Source organism: Hyla sarda, chromosome 9 (genome assembly GCF_029499605.1).
Source record: "Hyla sarda isolate aHylSar1 chromosome 9, aHylSar1.hap1, whole genome shotgun sequence".
In the NCBI taxonomy this organism is placed as follows: Eukaryota; Metazoa; Chordata; class Amphibia; order Anura; family Hylidae; genus Hyla; species Hyla sarda.
Window position 1 is genome coordinate 14,127,805 of NC_079197.1, and position 9,757 is coordinate 14,137,561.

A 9,757-nucleotide genomic window follows, 5' to 3' on the forward strand; every position below is an offset into this window, starting at 1 on the left:
TATTTGCTTTCTAATTATTATTATTTTTTTTTCTCTCAGCAGATTTTTTTTTTTTTTGGGCCATTATCGGCTTAAGACTATGAGACGTAAAGTACAGTGTGTTCAGCCGTCATTACAGGGGCCAAAGGTAATGCCGAACAAAGCCGCAGTAAACCAATAATGACTGCGCGTGACCAGATAATGGGACCCACCGGGCGATTAGATAGTGGAGTTCATGTGTACAGTACAAGGCCCGATTGCCCAACCATATCCCTACTGCATTTTGGGCACTGTACTTTTACAGCTACAAATAGATACAGCTTTGTGCCTCTGAATTTTTGGGTTTACCGGTCATTTAAAAGAAAAAAATTTTTTACATCCTAGAGAAGAAAGGATGTGCAAAGCTGCTCAATCACATCACCTTTTCAGTTAGCTTTTCTCTTAAAGGGGTACTCCGGAGGGAACAAAATGTTTTCACATCAACTGGTGCCAAAAAAATTACAGTTATGTCAATTACTTCTATATAATAATCTTCCAGTACTTATCAGCTGCTGTATGCTCCACAGGAAGTTGTGTAGTTCTTTCCAATCTGACCACAGTGCTCTCTGCTGACACCTCTGTTCATGTCAGGAACTGTCCAAAGGAGGAGAGGTTTGCTATGGGGATTTGCTCCTGCTCTGGACAGTTCCTGACATGGACAGAGGTGTCAGCAGAGAGCACTGTGGTCCGACTAAAAAGAAATGTAAAAAGAAAAGAACTTCCTCTGGAGCATACAGCAGCTGATAAGTACAAATAGAAAATAAAAAATCTTTTTAACGTTTTAGCACCAGTTGATTTAAAAAAAATTGGTTTTCACCAGAGTACCCCTTTTAAGAGATATAGCAATTCAAAGGCAAGGAGGAAGAAAGGGGTTAATCTATGATTTTTCAGACAGACTACAGCTGATCGCAGGGCTTTAGGATTGTTTTATTTTTTGGGGGGGCCCTGCTAAAAAGTGGGGCTATTTTTGGCATCATTTTGAAAGTTTAAGTGCAAGCAAAAAAAAAATTATTTCAACAGCAATTGGAATTAAACAAACCACTTGTCACTACTTTCGTGAGCTGCAGCAAATCTGTTCTTCTAGCATTACGGACCTGGGACCTTCTGCTGCGTGCACCCACTTCTTCATATTTTTGAGGTGCAGCCCATCCTGTGCTTTCTACATATATATATATATATATATATATATATATATATATATATATATAAATAAAAAAATATATATACATTTAATTAATATATTCATATTAATTATATATATATATATATATATATATATATATATATATATATATGAGGTGTCCTCTCCCGGAGGAAAGTACTGACCCCGTTTAAAGCCACAGGCCTCTCACCACAGCCAAGCCAGATCACCCTGCTCTGTACTGACGAGGGGCAAACACCCCGAAACAGCTGTCTGCAGATGGGTCCTCTTTCCTTCTGGCTTGGCATAAATCCCAATCAGTTCTGAGACTTCTTAACTGGAGCCTGAGCTGTTTTGCAGGACACACTACCTGTGAAGGTGGTGTGCTAATTTAAATGTTTATATATATATATATATATATATATTTTATTTATTTATTTTTTGCAATTTTGTTCTATAATAAAGTGAAGTTTTTTGCCATTCACAGACCGCACCGTTTACATGAAGCTGTCTGTAGATCAGTGGTTTGAGCTGACTTTTCTGAGAAAATGGCCATAAACCTCAATAACAATTGTTAAATATTAATAGGCCGCTGCTTCGAAGTTCACTTTTAGAACCAAATAGATCAGGAATTTCGCTCTGCCCAGATGCGCCGTGGACCAATATTGTACTTGGATTTTTTCCTAGTCCGCTCACTGCGCCAGGTGGCCTGTTCTGCGGAGAGCCCGTCGAGGGAATTTAAAGACATACAAAAGGGGGGAGGAACAAAAATATTTTGCAAGATAAGCCGGGCCCTTCCGGAGAATTCATACTGTCTAAAGATATACGACTTATATTAAAAGTATAATAGTCCATTGTTTTCCAACCAGTGTGCCTCCGGGCATGCTGGGAGTTGTAGTTTTGCAGCAGCCAGAGGCAACCTGGTTGGGAAATGCTGCAGTAATCTCTAACCTGTGGCTCTCCAGCTGTTGCAAATTTTACCATTGGCTGTCAGGGTATACTGGGAGTTGTAGTTTTGCAACAGCTGGAGGCATCCTGGTGAAGAATAGAATACTGTACTGCATTTGAATAGGAATTAGCTGCAATACCAAATGTAACCTATGAACAAGGGTGGCGCTGTGTCCGAGACCAAAAAAAGACTTTTCCTATCTACATACAACTATGGAAATCTGTGCCTGTATCTGTAGTCCTCATCTTGGTTTTTCTTTTTTTGTTAATTCAGCACAATGCCGTTTATTTAACAGATTACCATTCTTGGCCATGACCAGGTCTCAGTGAACAGAAGCCAAGCACAAATATTATTCCAGAGGTGATTATGTCTTATGTCAACTCCAAACGGCCAGGAACTGAGGACGGCCAATAGTCGTAGGATCTTTTGTGAGTATAATGGACCATGCAAACAACCACAAGACGGTAAAAACTCTCACTTTGTGCAGTATTGCTGCCTCCAACCTCCCAACAAAAGAATTTTACGTATAAGGTTTCACCTGCAGAGATTAAAGGGTCCCACACATTTGGGCCAATATTGACGTTCTGGTTGGTGATATAAGTCTAAGTTATCACACTATGCAATTGTTATGATAATAGTTAAAGGGGTTATCCGACATAAGGTGACATTAGTAATTTAATGTCATACAGTAATGGACATGCTTACCAAGGATCTGTGCTTGTGTTTGTGGTAAATGGCCGTGTCCTGTGTCCACCATCACGCTGCCAGTTTGTTTTTGGGTACTGACTACTTCCTGTTTATGTGGCCTCCCTCAGACAACAATCCCCAGGGTCCTTTGTTTTCAGGCAGGAGGTGACTTATTTCCCACACATTGCAGCATAGCCCTTTGATCGCATGACTTGCCTGACATCAGCTGACACACAAGTTATGGATCTGTGTGATGATGAATGCACCCACATGTGCGTCGGTAACGTCATCAGGGGGCCGGCTTCACACACAACAGACTAAGAAGCCAAGCCCCCTTTTACCACCTGACTTTCAACACCTAATGTTTTGTCTTGGGCCGCACAGCCCATTTTGTAGGCTGCAAAAAATGAACTTCCGGGTAAAAGAAAGACCAAGAAATTCAGTACCAGCCGCCAAAAACAGGTAAGTGAAGTATATTAGATGCTAGACTAACTTTGCTGTCCCTGTCTCACAATCAAAGAACGAAAAATCCTGGAATACCCCTTTAACAGCATTATGTGTTATCCTAGGGGGAGGAGTGCATGGGATTGCAAAAAAGTCAAATTCTTATTTTTGGTGTAGTACTTATTAGAGGAAATAACAAGAGTATGGCACCGGCACAAAGAAAAGTTACTATGGGAAGGTTTGCAGTTTTTACGTGTTTTTAGACATTGTCCTGGTTTTGGTTAAAAAAAAAAAAAAAAAAAGTGATCAAGTTACCATGTGTGAAAATAGCTCAAAAAATCATATCCTGCTGGGACCAGGAAAAAAAAACTATACTTACCTAGCCCATATCCCCTGCAGCTCCCGTTACTGTTCCCTCCGGCCCGTCCAATTTCCTCTCTTCCTGCTTCTGAGATGAACACTTGTGCAGGACCTTCCAGCCCAGCCAATTCCTGCACACCGCTGTGGCCACTGATTGGCTGACCTCTCAGGTCCTGCAACATGTTCTACTCTCCGAAACAAGAACACTCCCTTAGTGTATCAGGATTTTTCTAAGGCTCCCTCAAGTCACAACTTTTGCTGCAGTGTGCAGTTAAGTTAGTTATTTAAAGGAGTAGTCCAGAGCTGAAAAACTAAGTATAGGGGATAAGTTTCAGATCGCGGGGGGTCCGACCGCTGGGGCCCCCCTGCGATTTCCTGTACAGGGCCCCGCCTCGCTGGCCAGATAGCGGGTGTTGACCACCCCACGAAGCGGCGGCCGACATGCCCCCTCAATACAGCCCTATGGCAGAGCCGGAGATTGCCAAAGGCAGCGCTCCGGCTTTGCCATAGAGTTGTATTGAGGGGACTTGTTAGTGGCCGCTTCATGCGGTGGTCAAAACGCCCCCCTCCCACGGGCTGTCAGGGCCCCGTACAGGAGATCACAGGAGGACCCCAGCGGTCGGACCCCTTGCGATCTGAAACTTATCCCTTATCCTTAGTTTTTCAGCACTGGACTACTCCTTTAATAAAAGAAAAACAAATTGGGAAAGAGGGGAAAAAAATAACAATTGGAGAAAGGTAAGTTTGATGTGGCAGAACCACTTTGAAGGGGTAGTCCAGCCAAAAAGGTGATCACGGAGGTTCGACTGCTGGTCAGACCAACCAACCCGATCTCTAGAACTTGTCCCCAACAACAGGCACTCTGTTCATTTCTATAGGAGCACCATAGTATACTTAACCTTTCCAGTCATCTGCTGCCTCCATGGTGATACTTCCCTGGTCCCTTATCCATTATTGGTTTACTGGTCCTTTCAATGACGTCATCTTGACAGTGTGACCACCGCTATCTCTGAGTAACAGCTTCAGTGGGCATGCATCAATAGATCATTAGAACAGAAAGTATAGAGCAGTGTTTCCCAACCAGGGTGCCTCCAGATGTTGCAAAACTACAACTCCCAGCATGCCTGGACAGCCTTTGGCTGTCCAGGCATGTTGGGAGTTGTAGTTTTGCAACACCTGGGGGCACCCTGGTTTGGAAACACTGGTATAGAGACTGCTGGGTGCGACAGGAGAGTAGACAATATTATTTTTTTCCTTTCAGCTACTGAAATCTTACACAAAAAAACCTACAACAATAAAATACTTATTGTTTGTGGGCAGATATTATGGCAGATTGATTCAGAATGAAGCTTCAGGTGAAGCTAGATGATAAGGTGTCACTTATATCCCAAACTGCGGCACCTCATAGTCCTGTTGGGGGAGGTTGTCTACGCTACATTAAATATGCTAACTAGGGCAAAAGATGGAGAAGAGCAAAAACGTTTCTACAAGGCTCCAAAAGCTGCTCATACACTTTTACCTCTTAATGACAACTGTTATATTCAGCCTTAGAAGTCGGGTAGAGGGGTCTGGTTAATACATTGGGATTAAGCATAGGTTTCAATCAGATGGGTTATTTTATTAGGGACACCTTGCTAGTACCGGGCTGGACCCCCTTTTGGCCTCATTCTTGGTGACGTAGTTTCTACGAGGTGCTGGAAACATTTCAGAGATTTCACTTCAAATGGACATGATGACATCACACAGTTCTTCCATATGGACATGACATCATACAGTTCCTCCATATGGACATGATGACATCACACAGTTCCTCCATATGGACATGATGACATCACACAGTTCCTCCATATGGACATGATGACATCACACAGTTCCTCCATATGGACATGATGACATCACACAGTTACTCCATATGGACATGATGACATCACACAGTTCCTCCATATGGACATGATGACATCACACAGTTCCTCCATATGGACATGATGACATCACACAGTTCCTCCATATGGACATGATGACCACACAGTTGCTGCAGATTTGTCGCCTTCTCATTCCACAGCAGCAGTGATCTATTGGATGAGATCTGGTGACTGTGGAGGCCATTGGAGTCCAGTGACCTCATTGTCCTGTATGAGATGATGTCATGTGACCTCATTGTCCTGTATTAGATGATGTCATGTGACCTCATTGTCCTGTATGAGATGATGTCATGTGACCTCATTGTCCTGTATGAGATGATGTCATGTGACCTCATTGTCCTGTATTAGATGATGTCATCTGACATGGGGCATTATCCTGCTGGAAGTGTCATCTGAAGATACAGGGGACACTGTGATCATAAAGGGACGGACATTGGTCAGTAACAATACTCAGGTAGGCAGTAGTGTTTTTAACAGGATCATTTGGAACTAAGGGCCCAGAAAATGTCCCCCCCCCCCCACCATTACACCACCAGCCTGACCCGCTGACACATGACAGGATGGATCCATGCTTTTATATTGTTTACACCAAATTCTGACCCTGCCATCCGAATGTAACAGCTGAAATAGAGACTCCTCAGACCAGACAGCGTTCTTCCATCTTCCATTGTCCAGTTTTGGTGCCTGTGTGAATTGTAGCCTCAGTTTCCTGCTCTTAGCTGACAGGAGTGGCTCCTGGTGTGGTCTTCTGCTGCTGTAGCCCATCTGCTGTAAGGTTGGATGTGCTGTGCAGTTAAGATGGTATTCTGCAGACCTAGGTTGTAACCAGTGGTTATTTGAGTTACTTTTACAATTCTGTTATTTTCTTGCATTGTCATCCACACAACTGTCTCTCACTGGATATTCTCTCTTTTTTCGGACCGTTCTCTGTAAACCCTAGAGATAGTTGTATGTGAAAATCCCAGAAGATCAGCAATCTGTGAAATACTCAGACCGGCCCGTCTGGCACCAACAACCATGTTACGTTCAAAGTCACATAAATCTCCTTTCTTCCCTATTCTGATGCTCAGTTTGAACGTCAAGTTGTCTACATGCCTAAATGCATTAACACAGGGCGTAACGGTATGTCCTGTACCCCGAGTCTTTAAGGATGCAGGGCTTACCTGTACGCCCTGGTCTCGTTTACCGGGTTTAAACCTTTCTCACCAGCAGAGAACTGGTTAAACCCGGTGGGTCCTATTTGCTAAGGGCAGCCAGGACCCACGGCTAATGCTGGACACTGACGATTGGGCCGATGCCTGGCATTAACCCTTTAGACGCTACAATCAAAGTTGATCGCGGCATCTATAATGAAACTAAAAGTGTCCCGGCAGCTCAGACGGACTGATCGGGACAATCGCAACATAATCGCGATGTCTCGATCAGCTGAGAGGACGACGGGAGGATCTCTAACTTCCTCTCCGTCGTCTGATCGGCGATCTGCTGCTCCATGCCTTTCCAGCAGGCAGGAGCAGCAGAGCCCCGAGAACACTGATCAGCGCTATGCTATGAGATATGGGGGCTTTAACATAGCAAAAAAAAAGTGTAAAAAAAAAGTCCAAATCACCCCCCTTTTCCCATTCATAAAAAAAAATGTAAATAAAAATAAATATAAACCTATGTGGTATTGCTGTGTGCGTAAATGTCTGAACTATAAAAATATATCGTTAATTAAACTTCACGATCAATGGCGTACACTTAAAAAAAATTCCAATGTCCAAAATAGCGTATTTTTGGTCACTTTTATACCATAAAAAAATGTATAAAAAGTGATCAAAAAGTCCTATTAAAACAAGAATGGTACCAATAAGAACTACAGATCACAGCGCAAAAAAATGAGCCCTCGTGACTTCACAATGCTCTGGCCCCTCAATACAAGTCTATGGGAGGGGGCATGACGCCCCCTCCCATAGACTTGTATTGAGGGGCCAGAGCATAGTGAAGTCAGGAGGGGCGGAGCCGTGACATCCCGATGCTCCGGCCCCTGTATCACCCGTCATTACGCACAGAGCGAGTTTGCTTTGTGCAGTGATGACAATGGGGTGTCGCAGCCGAGATCACCCGGTGGTCACCAGCAGCTGGACCCCCGCGATCAGACATCTTATCCCCTATCCGTTGGATAGGGGATAAGATGTCTAGGGGCGTAGTACCCCTTTAAGGTGAAAATGGGCTGAGTCCTTAATAGGTTAAAGGGCTACTCCGATGGAAAACCTTTTTTTTTTTTTTTTTTTTTTGTAATCAACTGGTGCCAGAAAGTTAAACAGATTTGTGAATTAATTCTATATTAAAATCTTAATCCTTACAGTACTTATCAGCTGCTGTATGCTCCAGAGGAAGTTGTGTAGTTCTTTCCAGTCTGACCACAGTGCTTTTGCTGACACCTCTGTCCATGTCAGGAAATGTCCAGAGCTCTCCTGCTCTGGAGAGTTCCTGACACAGAGGTGGCAGCAGAGAGCACTGTGGTCAGACTGGAAAGAACTACACAACTTCCTCTGGAGCATGCAGAAGCTGATAAGTACTGGAAGGATTAAAAACATTTTTATTGGAAGTAATTTACTAATCTGGAGCCAGCTGATATTCATTTTTTTTCCCACCGGAGTACCTCTTTAAGTTGCTGCCATATGATTGGCTGATTAGCTATTTGTGTTAAAAAGGAATTGAACAGGCGTACCTAAGAAAGTGACCAGTCATACTGTATGCCAGATATGTATATTTGCACCCTAAGGTTTAATTCTGTGCTTTAATCACCAATGATTAATCCATGTATTAGGGGTCATTTACTAGGACCCCTCTCTTTTAGGGAATGGTGGTCAGGGGAGAATGTATCTAACTTTATAATGTGATCTCAGTAGGATTCTTTCTTCTAAGCACAGGGAACATCACTTCCATTGGCATCAATACTGGTAGCACAGCGCCCTCTATGGTATAATGTATAGCACTGCCTGTTATGAAACCTTCCAATAATCCTGCACATTGCTATCACGCAGGTAACCTGTGCACGGACGCATATAGGTTTAGGATATAACACGTGGTGACCTTTGTATAAGATCACTATAGGCTAATACTAGCAGGAAAGGTGCAATAGAGCAACCAAAATGCTATCCGGGAATGCTGAGATTTGTAGTTTTGGTCCCCCAAAGGATAGGGTGTGAGTTTGGGGTTCATCTAGGAAAGTGGTCTCCAAACTGTGGACCTCCAGCTGTTGCAAAACTACAACTTCCAGCATGCCCGGACAGCCGTTGGCTTTCCGGGCATGCTAGGAGTTGTAGTCTTGCAACAGCTGGAGGCACACAATTTGGGAAACACTGCAATATTTTACGTTACATCGGACAAGAGCCAATAGAAGAAATATTGTGTGGTTGTGTATTGGAATAATATTCTGAGCTCTCTAGCTCTTTTCTCTGATATGTTATATACTGTTTAAAGTATTTCCAATAATCCGGAATATTTAATAATATGGCCCCCATTAGGCCCTATTAATGCCGGTATAAACTGAAATATTGTGTGGTTTTGTATCGGAATAATATTCTGAGCTCTCTAGCTCTTTTCTCTGATATGTTATATACTATTTAAAGTCTGACCAATAATCCAGAATATTTGATAACCTGGTCACCATTAGGTCTTATTAATGTTGGTATAAACTGCTCTGTGTTTATAGCATAGAAAGCATGAGAGCCTTGTGTATCCCATCTCTGTGATAGTAAATGACAATGATGTTTACTTTACCTTAGAGCCTATATAGGACACCTGAGACATGGCGGTTAATGCAAAAGAGGGTAGAAAACCTGAAATACCCTGGAACAGGGCCAGGGAGCAGCCCTTATGTTTAATATGTACCTCCATGCCCTGCCAGAGTATTTACATTGACTGCTACAGAGAACGCCGCGCAGGCAGGAGGACTGGAGGAAAGTACAAATACAAAAATCGCAGAAAATCAAACATTTTTTAAAAGATGCCACCAGATACCATGCAAGAACAAAAATAAATATCACTGCAGCAATGGTATTAAAACATAACTTTTCATCTAACTATTAAATGAATAACCCCCGTGAAAACACCAATAAAAAGGTAAAGTATATGTGTATCAATAGCAATCACTGACCTTTACAACTCTACTATCACTATAGGGACTATCCATGTGATCCTACAAAAGTATCTAGAAATACAATCTTGGATACAAAGATATACCGCTCCAAA

General features: G+C 42.8%; 1 long non-coding RNA gene across 1 annotated transcript; it reads left to right on the top strand.

The window, feature by feature from the left end:
• The first annotated feature begins 2,395 nt into the window (after positions 1–2,395).
• On the top strand, positions 2,396–9,551 carry LOC130291806 (uncharacterized). The gene is made up of 3 exons (XR_008848038.1): positions 2,396–2,536; positions 3,180–3,257; positions 9,292–9,551. It is a non-coding gene; the product is annotated as an uncharacterized LOC130291806 (long non-coding RNA).
• Positions 9,552–9,757: the final 206 nt, after the last annotated feature.